This window comes from Oryctolagus cuniculus, chromosome 11 (genome assembly GCF_051225735.1).
Source record: "Oryctolagus cuniculus isolate XC-2025 breed Fujian yellow rabbit chromosome 11, ASM5122573v1, whole genome shotgun sequence".
In the NCBI taxonomy this organism is placed as follows: domain Eukaryota; kingdom Metazoa; phylum Chordata; class Mammalia; order Lagomorpha; family Leporidae; genus Oryctolagus; species Oryctolagus cuniculus.
The window spans coordinates 82,126,410-82,151,601 of NC_142877.1; the positions used below are offsets into that span (position 1 = coordinate 82,126,410).

Sequence of the window (25,192 nt, forward strand, 5' to 3'; positions counted from 1 at the left end):
GCCAACAATCAAGACTTTACACTGTGCTGTGTTGCTTTATACTGTACTGTGTTGCTTTGCAGTGTACAGTGTTTGATAGATTAAGTGTGGGGAGCAACTCGGACTAGACTGTTACTGGAATTAAGACTTATTCTATGCATCTGCTCTCCCACAATATGGCGCTGGGAGAGAAGAAAACAGCTTCTACACAGCTGCCTCCAGTTCAGCCAATGAACTGTAGGACTTGCTCCTGATTGGAGAGCAGCGTACTCGGCGTGTGGGCAGCTGAGTTGGGATTGGCGGAGGAGGACTATAAAGGAGGAGAGAGACGGCATGCACCAGGAACATCTAAGGGGAACATCTAAGGGAACACCTGTGCAGCCCCCGAGAGAGCCGGCCGGCGGTGTGCCGCTCCCCTGCGGAAGTGGGGAATGTGGCCAGGGGGAACCGCCCTTCCACGGAGGTGGAAGGGACAGTAGCCAACCCGGGAAGAACCAGCAGCAAACCCGGGGAGGGCCGAGCAGACAAAAAGAACAGCGCAGGGTCCTGTGTTGTTCCTCCACGAAGAGGGGGAGCGACATTAAGTATATTAAAGGGATGTTCAACTTATGATGGGTTTGCCAGTATATAATTCCATTGTAGAGAGAGGAGCATCTGTATTTTCCAGAAGTCTCCTGCAGATTTCCTTTATCTCTTATTGGTAGTACTGAGTCTCATGCCCAACCTCCGATTAATCAGTGTCAGTAAAAAAAAGAATTGCAAAATAGAGTCGGTTCAATCATGATTCCTCCCATACTTCTGGAAAAGGGGCCTACTCCTCCTGAGTATTTTAGTCCCTGCATGATACTTGAATAAAATCAGTATCTTCTTAGCAAAGAGCAAGGAAGAAGAATGGGTATTTGTCTAGACAACCAAGAGTACTTTCACAAGAGTAAGGGTCTTCTACAAGATGCTGTAGAATTGAAAGAGGATTAACACGAGGTTTCTCTGTGCTTACTCTATATGCAGTTTGTCCCAGGAGATTTTAGTTTTACTAAGCAGAGACTGAGTAATCTTATAAATCTCTCTGCTTGCATGTTTTTTTTTAACTTTTATTTAATGAATATAGATTTCCAAAGAAGAGCATATGGACTACATTGGCTCCCCACCCCGATGACTTCCCTCCCACCCACAACCCTCCCATTTCCCGCTCTCTCTCCCCTTCCATTCATATCAAGATTCATTTTCAATTTTCTATATATACAGAAGATCAGTTTAGTAGACATTAAGTAAAGATTTCAACAGTTTGCACCCACATAGAAACACAAAGTGAAAAATACAGTTTGAGTACTCGTTATAGCATTAAATCTCAATGTACATCTGCTTGCATGTTACAGTGAATAATGTGTATTTCTAAATAGATTTGCTCAGCCACGTTAATAAACAGATGCCTAATAATTTAATGTATATACTAAAGTATGTTTATAAAGATACTATATAATTATTAATTACCTCGAAAGTGATTATCCCAACTTGAAGCAATTCTTGAATTAAAATGTATACCTAGAATAAAAAATGAATTACTTCATTCTAAGGTAAGAGATATGGGAAGAAAAGTGCTTCGCAGAGATATGGCGTGGTCTACTCAGCAACTCCCTTATGGCATTGAAAAATGGCACAATTTGCAGTTTGCAAGCTAGAATTCCCATTAGAAGCTAAAAACAGATGACTACCATGTCTTTCCATTTGTGATCATGCAGGACAGTGAAACAGGAAAACAAATCCCACCTTGTGGCACACATTTGCCTTATTAATATTTGCAATTCCAATTTTTAATAGCAGAGGCATATTTAATTACTTCTGAATATTGCAGTGCACACCCATTCAGTGCTGAAAATAGGGACCCAGAGAGGAATCTTGGGATCTGTTGGTCTGCAGAATTGTATAGCTGCAGATTGATTTTAATATACCCAGGGAATACTTTTTTAAAATCCTCTGTCATTGCACTGGCTTAAGAATAGCAATTAGGGGCTAGCATTGTGGCACAGTGGGTAAAGCTGCCACCTGCAATACCTGCATCCCATATGTGCACTGGTTTGTGTCCCAGCTGCTCACTTCTGATCAAGCTCCCTGCTAATGGCCTGGGAAAGCAGCAGAAGATGGCTCAAATCTTTGGGCCCCTGTACCCATGTGGGAGACCTGATGAAGTTCCTGGCTCCTGGCTTTGGCCTAGCCTAGCCCCAATCATTGTAGTCATCTGGGGAATGAACCAGTGGATGGAAAATTTCTTTCTAACTCTGTCTTTAAAATAAAGAATTCTTTAAAAAAAATAGCATTTAAATTATTAAACTATTACCCTCTCCAGCACAAATATTCTTCCAATCCTTTTGAGTTATTTGTGCTAAAATTACAAATTCTACTGAACATTTTGATTAAGTCCAATGATGGGAGCCCTAAACCATTTTTCAATCAATAGTTTATACACTACCATTAGCAGTAGGTATCCTTCTAAAAACTTCACTAACAACAGAAATCCTAAAAATATCATACTAATCATTGCACTTGCTATGGAAGAAAAATGCTGTCTATCCTAATTAATCTATATTTCTCATTTATTTACAATATTTATTTAAACAATATGCAGATAATTTATTTTCTCATAATTCACCTTTAACTTTAGGAAGTCTCAAATCAATGCTTGCTGATGTCAACTTTAGCTCTATTTACAGTGGATATCACATTACTAACAAAACTCTTTCTAGAAGAATCTATGGTCCTGGTCAAGATAAATAATCTTGAAGATTTAGAGCACCAAAAAAGATTGTTGTTTGCATTTAGCCCTATCAGATATTTTGTAGCATTTTTAAAGGTTTTATCTAAAACTGAAAAAACATATTAAATGTTATAAAACAATATCTCTCTTTCAAACTTATAGACAAAGGCAATGTTAATTGACATGTGAAGAAAGCCAACCCATATCCCTCTGATACCACAGGGCAGCATATTTGATCTCTGCTTCTTGGCTTTGATGATTAGCAGTCATGTATTGTTGTCTCGTGACTAATACTAACTAAATCAATTTATCATCTTGCCAGCGGTTACCGCAGTGAGGTCACACTGTTGGTGCAGAGCGATCAGAAGCCAGAGTCTGTCCTCATCATCTTGCTGTGGCATTACTGTTAAGTAAACAAAGAAAGAAAATAATCTATTAACCTCAGACACTTTTGGAGATGAATGGTTCTGTCCATATTGCCTCTGATATGTTGGGTTATGGCCTCAGAGGGAGAATCCCTTGCTGTACAAAGTGGGTCAAAAGAGTAGGATGAAAGTTATCTCAAATGTTTTAAAATGCATAACAGTGACATCTGAATCTTTCCCACTAATGCTAAGCATTTTATTTCCCCAAGGGCATGGCTACTAAAAGGAGGGAAAGATCATCTGCTTACACAAGTAAGCAAAATGAAGCAGTTAACAGAAAGAGATTATTCTGGTTCTGCTGTGAAAATAAACAAGATATCTCATTCTCCAAAGAAAATCAACTTAAAGTGCCCCTTTATTTTATATATCTCAGTGAACCCATTTAAGAACACTAAAGAATAATTTCTGATTGATTTTGTTTCAAAATCATCGTAGCAGTGTTAGAGGATGGGGTTTTATGCAGCTTTTCTTTCATTTTTCTGACTTGGCATCCAGTCTGACTTTAAGTCTAAATGAAATAAGAGTCTCAACTAGACAAGAAAAGAAGAGGAGGCCTACCTGGGCAATATCAGTTTTGTACACTCTGATATGCCTTCCAAGGATAGCGAGTATGAATGCTGAACTTGAGGGAACACACACACAGCATGGATTTATGGGCGTATGGGAAACCTTTTGATAATCTGAGAAATAAATCAGACAGGGAGCGTTTACTTCCCTGCTGCGGTTTTGAACTTGAATGATCTTGATTCTGCACAGGAAAGCTCAAAGAGCTGCTAAGATTTTTGCTATGGTGTATGCAAGAGTTTTCTTAGGAATGAAAAACTAAGTCTAAAAATTTCGTGAAATTGTGTAGTCCCACAGCAGAACCATAGAAAAAGCCACAGGAAAAAAACACTAGAATTTGTGTAGAGTTGGCCCTTTGGGAAGAGAAGAAGGAGTACTATCAGAGATGGTCATATGTGGCCTCAGAAGTATCTATAATCTGTCAGTTCTAAAGCTTGACTTGATTTGATTTATATTTTAATAATAATGTTTAGAATAATTAAGGAAGTGCACAAGGAGCCGATGTTGTGGTTCAGCAGGTTAAGGTGATACTTATGACACCAGTATCCCTTACCAGCACTGGCTTGAGTCCTGACTGCTCCACTTCCCTATCCAGCTACCTGCTAATGTGCCTGGGAAGGCATTGGAAGGCACCCCAAGTACAGTGGCCTCTGCCACTCATGCAGGAGACCAGGATGGAGTTCCAGGCTCCTGGATTCGGCTTGGCCCAGCCCCAGCCATCATGGCCTTTTGGGGAGTGAACCAGCATCTCTCTCTCTCTCCCTCTCTCTCTCTCTCTCTCTCCCACTCCATAACTCCGCCTTTCAAATAAATAATAAATCTTTTTTAAAAAACAGAAGTACCTGAAGAACATGTGAAAAGTAACAATGTAAAAAGCTAAATACAAGGTTGTATATGCAACAAAGGCAACTCTAAATATTTGTGTATAGATGAGGACAATAAGAGAAAATGAGAAGAGGAGACTTGTCAAGGCAGAATTATGAGAAATTTGGACAGAACTGAATGAGGGAATGGAATTGAAGTTTTGGTGATCAGGAAAGGGAAAACAGGTGCAGGCATTTAATGCAGCACTTAGATTCCCCTTGGAACACCTACATCCCAGATCAGTTGGCTCCACCAACTTCTGATCTAGCTTCCTGCTGACATGCACCCTAGGAGGCAATGGGTGATGGCTCAAGTATGTGGGTCCTGCAGCCCCAGTGGGAGACCTGGACTGAGTACACAACTCGTGGTTTCGGCCCAGTCTGGTTTTGGCTGTTGGGGGTATTTGGGGAGTAAGCCAGCAGATGGAGGTCTCTCTCTGTTTGTCTCTGTCTCTTTCTCTGCCTTTCAAATGAACTGAAAATTAATTAAGTAATTATTAAAAGAAATGGAAAATAGAATCTAAGACAAATTGAAGCTTCATCCACGTAGAACCAGAGAAATGTTCAGTATAAACCACTTTCTCCTGTCTGAGTCTGAGTTGGTTTTCTCCATCCTCACTCTTGTACTCACCAAATCCTGTTAGATTCTTCTGATTAAAGGAAACCACTTTGCTTTGTAACAGAGTCAGGACTTGATATTCATAATTCTACAATGCAATATAATTCAGAGCTTTAAACCCAAGACAAGGTGGAAGTGCATTCACAGTTTTTACATGTTACAAGTATAATTCCTGACATTGAGCAGAATTTGCTGTTTATTGCATATTCTGACTTGGATGTAGTCTAACACTTTTGGCCTTGGAGCTTAAATTAGTCACATGAAATATGACATCACTAAAAGAAAAGAAGGAGAATTTTTGGACTGTAAGACTGCTGATAGGCATAGCATTATAGAATTCTTCTGTCAGAGAAAAAATTTTGGTTGGTAGCTAACTTCCCACACACAAAAATTGCCTTTAGAGAGAGACAGTAGGTGCTCTGTCACCAAAACACAAACACCTTAAGAGCTCCATTGTGCACAGCACTGCTTAACAAGAAATTCAGATATATGCAAAATGACTGTAATCACAACTATTTAAAAATCTGTTCCAGTACCCAGAAAGTGACAGCATCTCCCTGTGCTTTAGTAACTCTGGGCCAGTCAGCATGAACTGCAAGTCACAGTCCTGCTGTTTGAGGCTAACTCTTTTCTCAGCTAAGACTGTGTCTTGTGCCTGAAACAGTACAAAGCAGAGAGGATTGCACCTGCCCCAGGTATGAATGTTCTGGGGTGGCTAATATCCTTCTTGCAGCTCCTAAGTCTCCTACTTTCCTCCATCCCACACTCTTCATCCAGGGATCAAAATCTTTTCTACAGATGAAATTGATTCCTTTGATTTATATCTATTACATGGTTTCCTTAAGGAAATATTTAAGATTCCAACTTTATGGAAATGTTTTTATTAGATCTGGATCTTGAACCATTCTGTTAAATGGGGAAAGGCATAATTGTATTATATTAAAATGTCTGACCATATGAAGAGGTCAAAGAATAAAGCCTTATCTTTAGGATCATCTAGGGGTTTTTGGTACCTGTAGAAACCCTCTCTGTCTAAGTCACGTTGAACTACTGAGTACACTCAGGGGTCACTTCTCTCTAGGGACTTCAGCAATCTCACATACTCCTTAAGACCAGACCACTCCCCAGTTGTCATTGTCCTTTGGCCTTATAAAGGCAATCAGGCCGGCGCCGTGGCTCAATAGGCTAATCCTCCACCTTGCGGCGCCGGCACACCGGGTTCTAGTCCCGGTCGGGGCGCCGGATTCTGTCCCGGTTGCCCCTCTTCCAGGCCAGCTCTCTGCTATGGCCAGGGAGTGCAGTGGAGGATGGCCCAGGTGCTTGGGCCCTGCACCCCATGGGAGACCAGGAAAAGCACCTGGATCCTGGCTCCTGCCATCGGATCAGCGCGGTGCGCCGGCTGCAGTGGCGGCCATCGGAGGGTGAACCAACGGCAAAAGGAAGACCTTTCTCTCTCTGTCTCTCTCTCTCACTGTCCACTCTGCCTGTCAAAAAAAAAAAAAAAATAAAGGCAATCATGTTTCGACTAGTCTCATACTACCATGCGCATTCCTCATCTAGAGGTAACAACTTAAGTTAGTATACTTCAGAGCCGTAGACTTAAAACCCAGTAGGACACTGTAAAAGATGGCCTGGCAAGGAGAACAAAAGTGCCTGCTAACAAACGTTCATTGCCTACAAGACTTAGTGGTCTCTACAAGAGCTATGCTTTTTTAAATTCTTCCAGAAAATATCAGTTCTTAAAGTTGTGAAATTTCTTCCTGCCTACCATCAATATTTTTCATTTCATCTGCTACACTATGTTTATTTCTTCTCATTCTCTCTTCTCAGAAAATAAAAAATAGGCCCTTAATTCTCCTGGAAGTCTAATATTATGCCATCATCGAGGACTTAAATATCATTATTGTATGCTGGATTAACTCCAAATGCTCTCTATTCTTTCCAAGTTGTAAAAAATTGCATGGGGCTAATTTTCTTTTCTTTTAATTTTTAAAGCAGGCAAATAGAACCAAATCTTTAGAAAAAATCCAGCAGATTTTGTACAATTTTATTCTGAGTCTAATCATTTTAAATATGTTACCAAAGAACATCTATAGGAAAAAACTAACTTCTAGAACATAATTTGATTTCTTGTTTAAGAGGGGGTAGGCATCGATGCAGTGGTTAAGATACTGCTCAGAATGTCCACATCCCATATCTAAATGCCTGGGTTTCAATCTGAATTTCATTTCTTTAAAAAAAAAAACATTTATTATGTTTATTTGAAAGGCACAGCTATGGGAGACAGTGTTGGGGGGGATGGGAGTGACAGAGGGAGAGGTCTTCCACCTCCTGGTTCACTTTCCAAATGGCTGCAACAATCAGGGCTGGGTCAGGCCCAAGCCAGGAGCTTCTCCCAGGTCTCCCACATGAGTGCAGGGGCCCAAACACTTGGAACGTCCTCTGCTGCTTTCTCAGGCCGTAAGCAGGGAGCTGGATTGGAAGTGGAACAGCCAGCTCTCCAACTGTCACCTATATGGGATGTGCTGTGCCACAACACCGCCCTCGCTGGATTCCATTTTTCTTTTTTTTTTTTTTAAGGATTTATTTATTATTTGAAAGGCAGAGTTACAGAGAAGCAAAGGAGAAAGAGAGACAGGTTGTCCATCCACTGGTTCACTCCCCAAATGACCACAATGGCTGGAGCTGGGCTGATCCGAAGCCAGGAGCCTGGAGCTTCCTCCAAATCTCCCACACAACTGTAGAAGCCCAAGGACCTGGGCCGTCTTCCACTGCCTTCCCAGGCCACAGCTGGATCAGAGGCTATGGGAGCTGGATCAGAAGTGGAACTGCCAGGACTCGAACTGGTGCCTATACGGGATGTCAGCACTGCAGGCAGCAGATTTACCCGCTACACCACGGCACCAGTCCTAGAAGGTTTTTCAATAGGAGATAGCACTCTATTCATTTCTTTGTTTTGGTTTCTGTTTTTTTTTTAATCCTTCTTGTAATTTTTTAGGTCCAGAATGCTATTTTTCTTTTGTATTCCTTTTTTTTAAGATTTATTTATTTATTTATTTATTTATTTGAAAGGCAGTGTTACAGAGAGGCAGAAACAGAGAGAGAGTTCTTCCATCCCTTGGTTCACTTCCTAAATGGCTGCAGTGGCTGGAGCTGGCCCGATGCAAAGCTAGGAGACTGGAGCTTTCTCCAGGTCTCCAACAAGGCTGCAAGGGCCCAAGGACCTGGGCCACCTGCTACTGCTTTCCTAGGCCATAGCAGAGAGCTGGACCAGAAGTAAAGCAACCAGGACTTGAAGCGGTCTCCATATGGGATGTGGGCATCACAGACAGCGCCTTTACCTGCTATGCCACAGCACCAGCCCCACTATTTTCCTTTCTGCCCAAGAATGTTTTATTTAAAATGAGTATATCTTTTAAATAATAATAATTTGACCTTTAGCCTAAAGATTTACCCTTATCAGCCCACTGAAGTCTTTATTTTCTATTGTTTTATTAAAAAGCATTAAGTTGAATCTCAATTATAAAACTTTACATTGCTTGAAAGGCATTGGCTGAAATATGGTAAGTAATGTTATCTGCTATAGGTTTTCAAAAGAATTTGAACAGACTGCTAGTATAGGAATACATTTCTTTCAAGCAGTTAGTGGATTCAATGATTCTATAAGGATATAAACATAAAAATGTTTGCATGGTGACAAGAAAAACAAAAACCCCACAACAGCAATACTTCCATTAAGTTTCATAGCTTTTAATCCCCTAACAAAGTTTTATAGCTATTTCACTCTTTTATTAACTCATATTAAAATATAAATTTCGGCTACTGTTAGGATTCTAATCAAAGCTACCAACAGAAAACTATGATTGCCTAACCTTGTTTTCTTGAAAATTATGAACAGATACAGCAGAACACACAGGTTTTCTGTGATGAATATGGCATCTCCACTGGAGTGAAGTAAATGGTAAAAGATTATGAACTGTTGTCCTGTTTCAGTGCAAAGGCTACACCAATGGTTGATTTAAACAGGAATTATCAGGAATTGTAGTAATAAAATGCCCTTCTCTCTTTTTTTTTTATTTTATTTATTTTTTTGGACAGGCAGAGTTACTGAGAGAGAGAGAGAAAGAGAGAGAGAAAGGTCACCCTCCAAATGGCTGCTACAGCCGGCACGCTGCGCCAATCCGAAGCCAGGAGCCAGGTGCTTCCTCCTGGTCTCCCATGCAGGTGCAAGGTCCAAGCACCTGGGCCATCCTCCACTGCCTTCCCGGGCCACAGCAGAGAGCTGGACTAGAAGAGGAGCAACCGGGACAGAATCCGGCGCCCCAACCAGGACTAGAACCCAGAGTGCCAGCGCCGCAGGTGGAGGATTAGCCTAGTGATCCGTGGCGCCAGCCAATAAAATGTCCTTCAACATTCAAAGAACTGAGCTTGAATGTGGGTCACAGGGCCTGGCGCTGTGGTACTGCAGGTTGAGCTGCTGCCTGCAGTGCCAACATCCTATATGGGTGCTGATCTGAGCCCCGGCTGCTCCACTTCTGATCCAGCTCCCTGCTAATGTATCTGGGAAAGCACCAGAGGATGGCCCAAGTGCTTAGGCCCCTGCACCCATGTTGGAAACTCAGCCCTGGCCGTGTGCAGCCATTTGAACCAGCAGATAGAAGACCTCTCTCTTTCCTAAATAAAGTAATCTTTAAAAAAGAAATTGTTCACAATAATTTCCAAGGATCTTGGGACAGTCACGTCTTTGGCACCTTAAATTTAACATCTATGAATAAAGATAATATTGACTAAGGGAAATAAGCCCAACTGTTGTATAAATTATTCAATGGAAATATGTAGTTTAAATATGTACTCCTTAATAAAAAATTATCATTATAATCTAAACATGTAAATATTAATAAATGTTGAATTCAAGGTAACCTTTTCACTTAAACTATTTGGTCGATTTGGAAGGGAAAGAAAGCAGCACTTGGGAGTATACTGCTGTTAATGCATATGCATTTTAGAATTAAGAGTACTCAAGCAAAACCTACCATTTTGCCAACAGAAAGGGAATGAACACTCTTACTATTAACATCTTTATAGCTGTGTTAAAATATTTACTTCAGTTAGCGTTAGCTGTGTTGACTAATTATTGAAAATACAAAGCAAGACATACTGTTTATTTCCATTAGCACAAATTTAATATTACTCTAATGTTGTTTACATTATTTGGGTAATGTGAACTGTTGCAGACCACTGGGTCTTCAAAGGACTATTCTTTATTCTCCCCAGAGTTTATTCTATTATTTGCCCATGAATAGCTTGAGGACTACCAAAATGCTTTGCCTTTCAGTTTTCCAACAGCAATCTTTATTTTAGAATGTTACCCTGACATTCTGATATGTCGTTAAGTGAGAACATTTTTAAAGCCTTGGGATTGTATTATAGATTTAAAAAATGCTTGAATTTCACTTTTATCTAGATAACTTTTAGAATTTGCTTTTTGCAGGCAAGCTTGCAGCATTTTCAAGGTGAAAAGTTTTAATAGGGATTGCTGGCAAATAATAATTGTTATACTCAATTTTCAGTATGGCCACAAAATACCATAATGTATGGAATCAGTCTGAAAGTTGAGCCCGGAAGACCTAAGTTTGATGCACATTACAGAAGTGTTCAGATCTGTAAAATGCAGATAATGCTACACATGTTACCTTCTCTACAATTGGATTTTTTTGGATCAAACCCATTGAGGGAATGTGTCAGGGTCTCATAAAGGAAAATAACTATGTAAATAAAACACATTATTAGTAAATACAGCAGAGGCTGCACACAAGGAGAGGAAAATCATATAAGCTTTACTAATACAACTTGAACAGGATCATTGCAAGGGTATATATGACACCAAAATTATTGAGCAAAAATAATTGCCATTTCCATAGTCATTTGTCTAGAATAAAGAATAAGGAAAACTTGTACAAATGTTCTATGTAACATAAAAAATGATATGTCTCTGGATTTTTATCAGGATTTCATCCACAGTTTTTTAATTGTACAATTTTGGGTCGGGATCTGTCTTCACTATATGTAAGCAATATTTGTAGAAAGTATTCCTGCTTCCAATTACACCTTTATTTATTCAGTGAGTATTTGCTGGGGTCTTACCACATCTCCAGCCTAACTGAGACTTCGTGGAATATAAGGAAAGTTAACAGTAGCTTCCTTGTATTGAAGAGACAAGTCACAAGGCTATTAGAAAGCAAGGATTAAGATATGTTATTACAAGACAAAAGGCAGGAAGAGATTTAAATGAGAGACAAAGTAAATGGTTCACCTGTGCTGTTACTCTGTCAGACACTTTGAAGAAGTCTATGGGAGAAATGATTTGGGCAAAGGAAAGGGAAAAAAAGAACTTCTGCATTATCAGGAGCAAGCATCTGGCACAGTTTTTTGAGATGCCACCACTGGAACATCCACATTGTACATCAGAGTATGTGAATTCAAGGCCTTACCATTGCAGCCTCCAGCCAGCACACACCCTGGCAGGCAGCAGGTGACAGCTCATCTACTTGGGACCCTGGAATGAATTCTGAACTCCTGACTGCAGCCTGGCCCAGTCCCAGCTGTTTTGGGCCTTTGGAGTGTGAACCAGAGGATAAAAGATTCCACCTCCTTGCTTTCAAGCAAATTAAATAATTAAAATTTTTGAAGATCAAAATTCAAAATACGAATATGGTTCCTACTAAGAAAAAAATTGCATTCTTTGTCCAGATCTGTGAGAACCTACCAAAATGAGCAAGAGTCATGCAGGGCACCGAGCTCTTGGGCTTACAGTAGCAGTGCTTAGAAGTACAAACTCTAATCAGAGGAGGAGATTTACCAGGAAAAAATACAAAGAGAAAGTCATCGTAGGTGAGATCCATTGGCAGGGGAAGCCTCCTCAGAGCAGGATGAGAAAATAAATGAAGGATCACGGCCGGTGCAGAAGAATAAAGATGACAGTTCAAATGCAAGAGCGAGGAAGCAAAGAGAAGAAATGATGCTACAAATTGGGACTCAGACAGACGAAATTACCATGGAGAGAAATATACTGAGAAAACACAACAGTTTCAGAGGAAAATGAATGTGTGGTCCGTAGCAGTAGGCATCCATTGGATAATCAAGGGAAAAATGTCTTGTGGATAGCCAGACCAGTCAGGGGCTTTGTTTGCCCTGTTGTCTACCTGTCATTTTGTATAGTAATGAAATTAATGAGCCTGACTCTTCCCTTTCATGACTTTGAAAGCTTCAGACATCCTTCAGCCCCACAATTCTCCTGTCAGCGCAATCAAATCTCTCCACATTATGGGGAATTCTAAAAATGTGCTCGTTTGTTTCTAGAATAATAAGGAGAAAGTATTGGGGGAAGAATTTCCCAGCAACACATAGAATAAAGCTAAGTTGGGGCATTTTTTGTTTGTTGCTTCTAACTGTTTGCCTTGAATTGTAAAATAATAGGAAATGTATCACCCCCTTTAGCTGATACTCATAATTAAGTTTTATCTTAGAAGCATTACATTGCTTCAGAAAGAAACAAATAGATATTCAAATATGTTCAACTGAATATGTTCAATTCGTGGGGCAGATTTCTTTCCTTGTTCATCTTTATCGAAGACAGAAAACGTGAAAGTAATCGTTAACCAATCCAAAGCATCCAAATAAAACCAAAAACAAATTGAATCAGAATCAGAACTGTTTATTTTGAAGTTTCTTACTAAAAAATGTTGAGTTATCCTCCACAAAGGGTGAGACGGAATGGAGGGATACTGAGACATAACTAGTTTTCAGTTTTGAATTTAGAAATCAGAACTCAAGAGAGACATGCTGCAAATTTCATAGGATAAATGGATTTCCCTTTAACCACGAAATTGTGTTGTCCACAGCGTGATTGAAAACTGTTAGAAACTTCCAAAGGCTTCAGAACTGATTAGCCCATAAATCACCTGCACCTCCGCCAACTTACCTGGCGTCCTGTTTACCAACACACTTCTCCCTGGAGCCGCAGACAGCAAGCCCCTGGGCGGACTGCAGAGCCTTATCTAAATCCTCTGCAAGTTGTGCTGGGCTTTATCTCTGCCTGAAGACCCAACGTCATTTTCCATGTCAAATTTTAGACATTCCAATATTGTGAAGATAGGGATGACTTGGCCTTATCGTTTCCAGCAGACTATTATTATTATAGACATTTTTAAAAATTAATTATTTGACTAATGCATCTACAGATAAAATGGCCTTCATCAACTAACTCTTGTTGTCAAAACTAATCATTGCATTCCATGAGAAACATCAGTAACCTTGGTAAGTTATTCAGGGGCTGTGAATTGGTTCAACAGCACAGCAAGCGCTGAAATGGGAGCAAGGAATGGAGATTCTGGTAGAAGCTTATCACCTCTTCTGTATATAAAGATCATTGAAAATTAATCATGATGAAGAATGGGATGGGAGAGGGAGTGGGAGATGGGATGGTTGCAGGTGGGAGGGAGGTTATGGGGGGGGAAAGCCACTATGATTCAAAAGTTGTACTTTGGACATTTATATTTATTAAATAAAAGTTGGGAAAAAAAAGTTTATCACCAGTGTGTAAGTTGTGACTGTGCACAGCAAGGCGGTGTAGGATATTTTGCTGAATTTTCAATATATTAGAAGTTTTGTAAGAGTTTATGAGTGAAGAGAAAGATTTCCCAATTTATTAAACTTTTAAGATTTTTAAAATTTCAAACAAGTTTTCATTTGATATATAAAGATGCTGTGAATATGCAGTAGAATCAGAATCTAGCAGGAAATCCCACTTAATTGACCATTTAACATGTGGCATAGTATTACTAATAATTTTATATATATTAGTCAAACCTGCCCTGGTTGACAATAAACTGAGTATTTCGCACTTATTTACTGTTCTTCCAACATGCTGAACATTGATGTCTTAATCACCTTTATAGCACATTTGCACAAATATGTCTTCCAGTTTGCTTTTTTGTCAGAAATATAAATTGAAGGAAATTCTGAAGGTTATCTGGAGAAGACTATGTGAGTTTTCTATTTAAAGAAATCTCTTATTTTGCTAGGATAAGAAATGATCTAGTGGTAGATTTTTAATAAGTCTCTGTCCTACTGAGAACTTTGTTAAACAAGGTAGTCATTGAGGAGACCTGAAAGTCCCCAAAATATTATTCTCACTTTGAGTGTTTTTGTTTTGTTTTTATATTTTTTCCCAAAGAAATCTTTTATTCAAGGAATATAAACTTTCTAAATAAAGCTTTAGGAATACAGTGATTCTTCCCACCATACCCTCCCTCCTACCCACACTCCTACCCCTTCTACCTCCTTCTCCCATTCTCAGTCCCATTCTCCATTAAGATTCATTTTCAATTAACTTTATACACAGAAGACCAACTCTATACTAAATAAAAATTTTCAATCATTTGTACACAAAAAAAAAAAAACTGTTTGAGAGCAAGTTTTACAGTTAACTCTCATAATACAACTCTTTGAGGACAGAGGTCTTGCATGGGAAGTTAGTGCAGAGTGACTCTTATTGTTAATTTAACAATTAACATTCTTATGTATGACATCAGTGACCAGTGGAGGCTCTTAACAAGAGCTGCCTAGCTTATGGATGCCTTTTGAATCCACAAACTCTGTCAGTATTTAGACAAGGCCATAAGCTAAGTGGAAGTTCTCTCCTCCCTTCAGAGTAAAGTACATCCTTCTTTGATGTCCACTTCTTTCCACTGGTGTCTCACAGAGATCCCTCATGTAGAATATTTTTTGCCTCAGTGTCTTGGCTTTCCATGCCTGAAATGCTCTCTTGGGCTTTTCAACCAGACCAAGATGTCTTAAGAGCTGATTCTGAGGTCAGAGTGCTACTTAAAGTGATTGTCATTCTATGAGTCTGCTGTGAGGACTGCTTCTCGTGTTGGAACATTCTCTCCTTTTTAATTCTATAAGGACTTTAGAGCACACCTCAGAAGTTCACCTCTTCTGTGATGCCTTCCTGGAACTCCAGGCCCCGTTTTTCTTTCCCTCCCCCAACCTGCTACCTAAAGAGCCCATCTGTCTGTTCTGCTAAATTTTCTACTTAACTCAGTGCCACCTCCTATCTCTTTTTAGTGCTTTTTCTCCACCTTGAAGTTAAACTTGCTAAGCTCCCAGAAGAAGGGACCCATCTTCTCTGTTCTCTGTCCTCTCACAGCCACCCCCACACAATTTAAGAACTGAGCAAATTGTCAATCAGAAAGAAATGAAAGGTGAAATGACCAAATAAAGGAAATAAAGGAACAAGCTTTCCCTTTAGCTAACCTCTGTGAATTTTGTCTGGTGTTCTATGAAAGGAGTCCGTAATTTGGAGTCAAGAGAGTTTCCAGACCCGGGGAACTATGACTTCCATTGGAGACCACATCATACCATCTGTGAGCAGATCTGTACACACACACACACACACACACACAAATGCACACGGCTCGATGCCCACAAAGGGTCCGCAGCTTTTCTCAATTTGTAAAAGAGGCCAACATTCAAAAGTGGCTTAGAACTATGATGTTAAAGAGCAAGGAATAGATAATACCCGTGGGCCAAGAACTAGTAGCCTTTGAAGCCATTTCACTCTAATGAGAAATTGTTCATTCTTACTTCTGACTGTTTGGGTTAATGCTAAGCTATAGTCTGCACATATATGGCTTTATATGCTTTTTAAAATTTATATTTAATGTTCTGTCTCCAAAAGTGGTTAACGGATATATTAATTCCCATATTTCCAGAGCAGTTTCTTTCCATTTGAACTCTGTGATTTAGAAAAAGTTTTAAAATGAAAGGTTTATTTTGTTTTTTTGGCCAACTTTTTTTTTTTTTGACAGGCAGAGTGGACAGTGAGAGAGAGAGACAGAGAGAAAGGTCTTCCTTTGCCGTTGGTTTACCCTCCAATGGCCGCCGCGGCTGGCGCACTATGGCCGGCGCACTGCACTGATCCGAAGGCAGGAGCCAGGTACTTATCCTGGTCTCCCATGGGGTGCAGGGCCCAAGGACTTGAGCCATCCTCCACTGCACTCCCTGGTCACAGCAGAGAGCTGGCTTGGAAGAGGGGCAACCGGGACAGAATCCGGTGCCCCGACCGGGACTAGAACCCGGTGTGCTGGTGCCACAAGGTGGAGGATTAGCCTAGTGAGCCACGGCATCAGCCTTTTTGGCCAACGTTTGAAAAATGATTATCCATGTGCTTTTAGGCAATTTTATAAACAATCTGAAAAGCAAGGTTTTGAAATACAAACTATTCTTCCTGCTAGTTAATTACAAAATAATTATTTTCATAATATATTCTGTATCTTGCAGAATCATAATGATTTAGAAAAGTGACAGATTATTTTGAGTAGGACTAGAAGTTGGCAAAAAGCTTAAGTAAATACAAAAACGACAAAATATGTAGATTATTTATAAAGTGTATTACACAGCCATTAGTGCAGTGGTGAGGCATGCATATGACAAAATAGATATAAGTCAAAGGGAAAATAATAATTGAAATTACTACTGTACTTTTCTAGTGACCATAGCAACAATATTACGTAGGGTTATCTTTTTTTAAGGTTTCTATTTAATGAATACAAATTTCATATGTACAGCTTTTAGGAATATAGTGTTTCTTCCCCCCATTCCTCCCCTCTTACCCCCACTCCCATCCTACTTCCTACTTCCTCTCCCATTCCATTTTTCATTAAGATTCATTTTTAATTCACTTTATATATAGAAGAAAAACTCTATACTCAGTAGAGATTTTCACTGTTTGCATCCATGAAGACACATAAAGTATAAAGTACTGTATGAAGACGGGTTTTACCATTAATTCTCATAGTACATCTCATTAAAGACAGAGGTCCACCATGGGGAGTAAGTGCACAGCGACTTCTGTTGTTAATTTAATAATGAACACTCTTATTTTTGACGTCAGTGACCACCCAAGGCTCTTGACATGAGCTGCCAAGGCTATGGAAGCCTTTTGTGTCCACAAACTCCATCAATATTTAGACAGGGCCATATGCAAAGTAGAAGTTCTCTCCTCCTTTCAGAGAAAAGTACATCCTTCTATGATAGCCCCTTCTTTCCACTGGGGTCTCACTCACAGAGATCCTTCATATAGGTTATTTTTTGCCACAGTGTCTTGGCTTTCCATGCGTAGGGTTTTCTTAAAGCTATTGGCTGAAATATCTAAGACTAATGCAAATGTACAAACTTAAATTCCCCAAAAAGGAAAACACATCAGCTCATCTTCTGAAAGAGATAAGGATTTAAGGTTGTTTTTTAATATGATCAAGAATGGGACTGATAGATAATGCTAGATGCCCTGAAAAATGAAACCAACCAAGAAAGGTGTGCCCTAGATTAAACCATGATCAATATGAGTAAATATCAAGTTTTTTCCAGCGTAGGAAATAGCAATAGCTGACTATGAGTAGGAATGGAAGGAAGGAATCAGAGCTAAGGAAATGGGATGAACAGACCTAAGGAAAATCCCTTGAAATGGTGGGACACCTCACGACTGTGCACCTGACTACTTCACGAAGAATGGTGATATAAGTTTCTTTCAAATCACCTAATATTTACTACACACAGAGTTGGCCATGTTAGGGAGTGCAAAAAACACCTGTGTAGAGTTGAGAGTACTGAACCACCTACATCAATCTCTGTAGGCCATTAGGCACTTTGTGTAAATTAGAAAAAGCCCTCTCTCCCATTTCTTGTTCTGTTTGTCTGAGGCGCAATGAATGTCCAGTGATCAGATTTGGGAGCATTAATCTGAAATATATGGCTGCTATTCAGCAGTGCTAAGGATTTCTCTTGTAAAAATATGTGTTCTATAATAGGCTTGTTCTTTGCAAAGCTTTCAACTTTGATTTTACAGTGTTCCATTACATACAAGGAAATTTGAAACATATATATTTTTATTTTTTATTTATATAAGGTGAAAAAATTTCATGTATTTCATATATACGAATTTAGGATACCTCCCACCCCACCTCCCTCCCACCCACGCTCCCACCCATCATTTTCAAAAACAATGTCAGGGCCCCTTAAGCAAATTTTTTAAAAAATTATTTAGTGCCAAAACTCACTAAGAGAAAACAAATAATGTTTTTCAGTTGAGGGTTACATTTTCATTGTAGAAAATCTATTTACTAGCTGATTTTTATCAACAGATGTACCCCTGAAGCACTGCATTTGTACATAGAAGCCTATTAAGCCATGTAGATTCCATTTGACAGTGTACTATGTTATGTTCCGAGAGCTGCCTTAGTAAATGTGAGAAACTGACTTCTTTTAACCAAGTAAAACCAGCACAATAAATAATAAGCTTCATGATTGCACAAATATAATTAGCACTGTATCCCAATCCTAAGAAAAATACCTTGCACACAGTGGGTGCTCAGTAACTGTTTGATTAAAGAATTATCTTTCCAAGTGCCCAATTTATGGCCACTTCCAGCAGAAAACAATGCCTCTCTTGATAAGGGGAAATTACTGTTTTGTTTTCTCACAAAACCTACCAATGCAAATTTATTTCTAAATGATCCCAAATATTTTTATTGTGCATGCATTAACATGAGTGTTCATGTCACAGTCTGCAAACAGCATAGTTTTGAGTCAATACCAAGTGAATTTCATATGTAGGAAGGGGATATATTAAAATATCTTTACATATTAATACAAACTACATCTTTGCATGTTTTAAAAATAATACATATTTTAGTACTTTACACTTTGTGTTTCTGTGTGGGTGCAAACTATTGAAATCTTTACGTAATATATACTAAATTGATCTTCTGTATATAAAGATAATTGAAAATGAATCTTGATGTGAATGGAATGGGAGAGGGAGCGAAGATGGGGGGGTTGCAGGTGGGAGGGAAGTTATGGGAAGGAAAAAGCCACTGTAAACCAAAAGCTGTACTTTGGAAATTTATATTTATTAAATAAAAGTTTAAAAAAAGTTAATTATTTGAGAGGCAGAGAGACAGAGAGCTTCCATCTGCTTGTTCACTACTCAATGGCTACAACAGCCTGGGCTGGACCAAGTCAAAGCCAGGAGCTGGGAGATCAATATGGGTTTCCCATATTGGTGGTAGGGACTTAACTACTTTATCCATCATCTGCTGCCTTCAGGGTCCACAATAGCAGGAAGCTGAAATTGGCAAATTAGGAATTCCAAAATGAGATTTGGACATCCCAACCTGTGGCTTAACTACTAAGCCAAATGTCTGCCCCTAAAATAGTGCATCGTTTTTTAAAAATTTATTAACTCATGTGTTGATTTGAAAGGCAGGAAGACAGAGAGAGAGATCTTCCACCTGCTGATTCAATTCCCATATGGCTGCAACAGCCAGGTCTTGCCATACTCAAGTTGAGAGCCGGGAACTCCATCCCAGTCTCCACATGGGTGTAAGGGGCCCAAGTATTTCAGCCAGTTTCTACTGCCTTCCCAGATGCAATAGCTGGAAGCTGGATGGGAAGCAGAGTAATCAAGACTCCAACTGGCACTCCAGTATGGGATGCTGGTGTTGCAAACAGTGACTTAAACCACTGTGCCACAATGCCAGCCCCATAATGCATCTTTCCATATCAATCTAATACAACTACCACATATTCAATATTCCCAGTGGGTTTGGAGGAGGAAGAATCTTATCAAATAGAGCTAAAATTTTTATTTTAAAATCTGTGAATGCTAAAGGAGATTGATGGTGAACTTTGAAAAATAAATATCATTTAAGTGACCAAAGATAAAGAAGAATAGCATTTCAAAAGAGAAGGAATTTTCTTTAAGAAAACATATGGGACAAACTGAGCAGCATACAGCAAGTTACCCAGTCTGATGGGAGTAGGGTTTAATATGGGGTATAGTGAGACTAGAGATGAGTATGAGAAATAAAGACAAATATGTTGGATGGAACAAATGATAGAGAACTTTGAACATTATATAAAGCTGAAATTATGTACTAGAAGGTTTTGTCTGACAACAATGAATGGGTAAAATGGAGAGAGAAAATAATTGAAGATAAACTGGATGCTAGGTAATGTCAGGCCTACACCATGCAACTAGATATAAAAGAGGTATAAGAAATACCAAGACTTGATAAACCTTTGGATCTGGAACAAAAGCTCCCTTATTGTGCCAATGTTCAAGCAGTAGGAAATGATGGAAACATTGATCGAAGCCATATAGTTGGTTTAGGAAGCTGGTTTAGGAAGATGAAAGCATCATTTAAAAAAAAAAAAGTTCTATAGACACTCGGGAATATAGTTCTAGAGAATACAAGACACAGAATGTAATAACTGACCTAAAATTTTAAGGTATAGGAAAAGACAGACTCATCAATGAGTGAATGTGAAGATGGACCAGGGGCTAAAAATAACCTAGGGTGAAAATGCCACTGAGGACTTGAGAATGGGAAAAGAAAAAAAAAAGATAGAGGCATAGAAAGAGATGCTGGTGGGAGCATTAATATGGAAACAAAAGCATAAGAAAATTTCAAGAAAGTTGATGTGATTCTGGTTTTCTAATATAACAGACAACGTGGTTTGGGCTTAACAAAAAGAAAACCATTGGTCATCTGTGAGCGAGCCTTGCATGTTCTGAACATGGCTGCAGAACAGCTAGACAAAAGGAGTAGAAAAGAAAAAACAACAGAAAATACAGACTCAGTACACATGAATATTACAATTGCATAGTCATCTTTATGCCATGTATATTACAAGTCTTTGAAGTCTTTATCTCTTGAGTTTCATAATGAATTACCACTAATTCGCTGACATGAAAACCTACAAATCTGTCATTTCCCAGTCCTAGAGACCAGAGGTCTAATACGGGTTTCATTGAGTCAAACTCAAGGTGTCAGCAGGGCTGCTTCTTGAGGTTTTTGGGGAGAATCCATTTCCTTGCCTTTCCCACCTGAAATCCTTAGTTCATGCTCTTCTTTTTGCATTTTCAAAACCAGCCGCACTGACTTTTCCTATCTCTTTGACCTTGAAACTCCTGCCAGCCTCCTAGTGAAAAGAACTCCTAAGAGTACATTGGGACTACCCAGGGAATCCAAGATCAAATCTCATTTCAAACTCCTTGATTTAATACCATCTATGAAGTCACTTTTGCTATGTAAGATAACATATTCAGTTTCCAGAAACTAGGATGTGTGCATCTTGGGGAGTGCGGGAGTAGGGGAGTAGGGAGGCATTATTCTGCCAATGCCAAAGTTTTAAGGTAAAGCATCAGGAGAAGTTTTAAATGAACTTCCCTTGACTTAATCCTTATGCATGTTTATCTTTGGGGCAACTAGTATATGTAAGATTGATCTATGAACAAGAAAATGAAAATAACAGTTTTAGTGTAGAGTTTTTACATTACTCTATTGTTTTGTGCTAAAAAGCCTTGAAGTTACATGTTGAAACTCTTATTATAAGATTCCATTAATGAAAGTTGGTAGCAATAACAATAAGATAGTATTCTGCCAGTAGCAGTATTTTGATGAGTCTATTTTTGATTGAAACTATATTTTATATTAAATAAAAAAACACTCCTGGCAGCATCTTAAACTACTATTGACTTCAATGAATTTTTAATATAAACAGTTCTGTTAAAGAGCCTTCAAGATAAGAATTTCCCTTTGTATACATTTATAATGTGTGTATTTATAACCTAAAAACCTAAAGATATACTTGAATTTCTCAATGTATTAATCTGTAAAGTTTTTCTCTGTAAAAATAGATGTGATTTTAAAAGTGATATAAAAGTTAAGTGTGATTTAAAAGTAAGTGAGATAATATATGTGAAAATGTGATACAGTTGGTGGGCCGTGATAAATAGCTCTTCAATAAATTTTTAGCCTAATCCAAAATATATTCTGTGATATTTGATCACTAATATTGAAACATGTTTCTATAAATACTGCAGATGAATAACATTGTGGATGTTGTATATTAGTAAATTTACCAAATTTTAAATATTTGCTTGCCCTACAAAGTAAAGTAAAATTTTTAACATGAGCATTTAGTTCACTGCTCCATTCATTTAAAATGGCTATTTTGGGGCTGGCGCTGTGGTGTGGTGTGGTATGGCATGGCAGGTAAAGCCGCCGCCCGCAATGCCGGCATCCCATATGGGCGCGGTTTGAATCCCGGCTGTTCCACTTCCAATTCAGCTCTCTGCTATGGCCTAGGAAGGCAGTAGAATATAGAACTTCAGCTGTTGCAGCCATTTGGAGAGTGAACCAGTGGATGAAAGACCTTTCTCTCTCTCTCTCTTTCTCTCTCTCTCTCTCTCTGTAACTCTGCCTTTCAAATAAACAGTTTTTTAAAAAATAAAAGAGTAAAATGGCTGTTTTTTCAGATTATTAACCAATCCATCAACTTTTCCCATGTATACACATGGTAACATTGGGACTTTTTAAATTCTATTTAAAGGTGCTAGCCAGGCCGCGGCTCAATAGGCTAATCCTCTGCCTTGCGGCGCCGGCACACCGGGTTCTAGTCCCGGTCGGGGTGCCGGATTCTGTCCCGGTTGCCCCTCTTCCAGGCCAGCTCTCTGCTCTGGCCCGGGAGTGCAGTGGAGGATGGCCCAAGTCCTTGGGCCCTGCACCCCATGAGAGACCAGGAGAAGCACCTGGCTCCTGCCATCGGATCAGCGCCGTGCGCTGGCAGCGGCGGCCATTGGAGGGTGAACCAACAGCAAAAGGAAGACCTTTCTCTCTCTCTCTCTCTCTCACTGTCCACTTTGCCTGTCAAAAATAAATAAAGGTGCTAGTAAATTGTGAGGAAAATTCTGTTGATTTCATCATATTCAATATAGTATATTCAGAATTAAGCTGTCCACAAAATAACTGAAGGTAAAGCTAGAAGACAGCAGTTATTGAAGAAGTAAATCACAAAATAGATGTTTTTGATGGTTTGAAATTACCTTCAAGTTGCACCATTTCTAATTTCATCTGTAATTCCATGTTCCTATCTCCTTATTTTGATTAAATAATGTTCCTTTACATTCACTGTCTATTTTCTTTTTGTGAACTTGTCAAATCATCCCTGTCTTGTGTAATTTAATGGACTTTTATGTAGCTCTCTGAGAGACTATCAAACAGTCCGACTGGAAGAATAATTTACCAGGTTCGAGATGAAGGGTCATTATTAACGTTGTCTTGCTACAGTGAATGCATAGGCTCTTGAGTTTGTGCGTGGCAGGATTTTGACCAAATTAACAGAGGTAGATGCTTCTAAAGCAAGAATTATGCCTAATATATCATTGATTACATAAACTTACTTTGATTTACAATTTTTAAAAATGAATGTTTAATGAGATTAGAGAACTATTTTAAAAACTGTTTTTGGGTTTAGAGTTATCTCAACTTTCACACAAGTATTTCTTTGGCTAAAGCCACCATTAGAAGTTGTAATTTTATATGTCCTTAGGTTAATATCTACTGTACAGTCAACATCTGAAATAATTTGCATAGTGAATATTCTACACTATGAAACTAAGTACAGAGGGAGAGCAAACAGTGGATTTTCTCAGCTTTGAAGAGAGGTTGATTTTCAAGTGTTTTTCCTCTATTAAAGTACCCCTGACTTGTGTTCAGCAATTATTGGTACTAATGATGTTTATGTGGCTAGAAGGAAATAACACTTTTTCTTATCATTTCAGTGTCCAGGGTCTCTTTTATTACAACAGACAAATCTAATGACTTCTCCTGATTAATCTCAATAACTCTGACTTGAATCATGAAAAATTCCTTTCCAGTCAAAGTGAAATCCTTAATATTTCCAGGAGACTTTATTTTTTCAGAAGTACATGATATGAGGGATGCAAATATGAGAGCATATTAACTTTTAGCTGACGGACAGCTGTACTAGAAAACTAAATGTTTATTGGAGTATATAAGGATATTTTCAAAAGCACATGGAAAATGGAATTAAAAGATAACCATATCTGCCGGCGCCACGGCTCACTAGGCTAATCCTCTGCCTGCAGTGCCGGCACACCGGGTTCTAGTCCCGGTTGGGGCGCTGGATTCTGTCCCGGTTGCCCCTCTTCCAGGCCAGCTCTCTGCTGTGGCCCAGGAGTGCAGTGGAGGATGGCCCAAGTGCTGGGCCCTGCACCCGCATGGGAGACCAGGAGAAGCACCTGGCTCCTGGCTTCGGATCAGCGCGATGCGCCAGCGGCAGCAGCCATTGGAGGGTGAACCCACAGCAAAAGGAAGACCTTTCTCTCTGTCTCTCTTCTCTCTCACTGTCCAATCTGCTTGTCAAAAAAAAATTAAAAAAATAAAAAATAAAAGATAAGCATATATGGGTGCAGATATTCCTATGCAGTTAAAATTCCTCTGCAGTTCTTTCATAATATTCATTTTCCATGAACTTTTTGAAGTACTCATATTTATTGATATGTTTTGTTATTTTTATTAAAAGATTTATCTTATTTACTTACTTGAAAGGCAGATAGACATAGAGAAGAGAGAGCAAGATGTTCATCTGCTGTTTCACTCCCCAAATGCACACAACTACCAGGCCTGGGCCAAGATAAAGCCAGGAACCAGGAACTCCATCTGGGTCTTCCAGGGGGGCGGCAGGAACCCAAGTACGTGGCCTTCATCTGCTGCTCACAAGCAGTGAGAAGGAAGCTGGATCGTGAACGCTGGAGTAGCCATGCCTCAAAGCAAGCACTCCATATGGGACACGGGCATCCTGAGCTGCCGCTTAACCCAGTGCACTGTAACTCCTGTCTGTTTCGTTATATGAAACACAGCCTATAAATCTGAAGCCTCATGTCTAGGATTCAACTCTTCCTCTTCGCAGTTCCCCTAGTATTTTCACTGAACTCATCACAGTGTGCTCATTTCTTTATATGCTTTCTTGTGTGTGTTTGTATAATGTCCTGTCTTAGATGCTGGACTTTCTACATTACCCATTCACCTTGAACGTAAAGAAATAACTGCTAGTATTGAGC

General features: G+C 39.2%; 1 protein-coding gene across 10 annotated transcripts in view; it reads left to right on the forward strand.

Annotated features, from left to right (window-relative positions):
- SYT1 (synaptotagmin 1) overlaps nt 1-25,192 on the forward strand; it is a 619,940-nt gene that overhangs the window by 418,951 nt on the left and 175,797 nt on the right. The gene's annotated exons all lie outside the window — the stretch shown is intronic.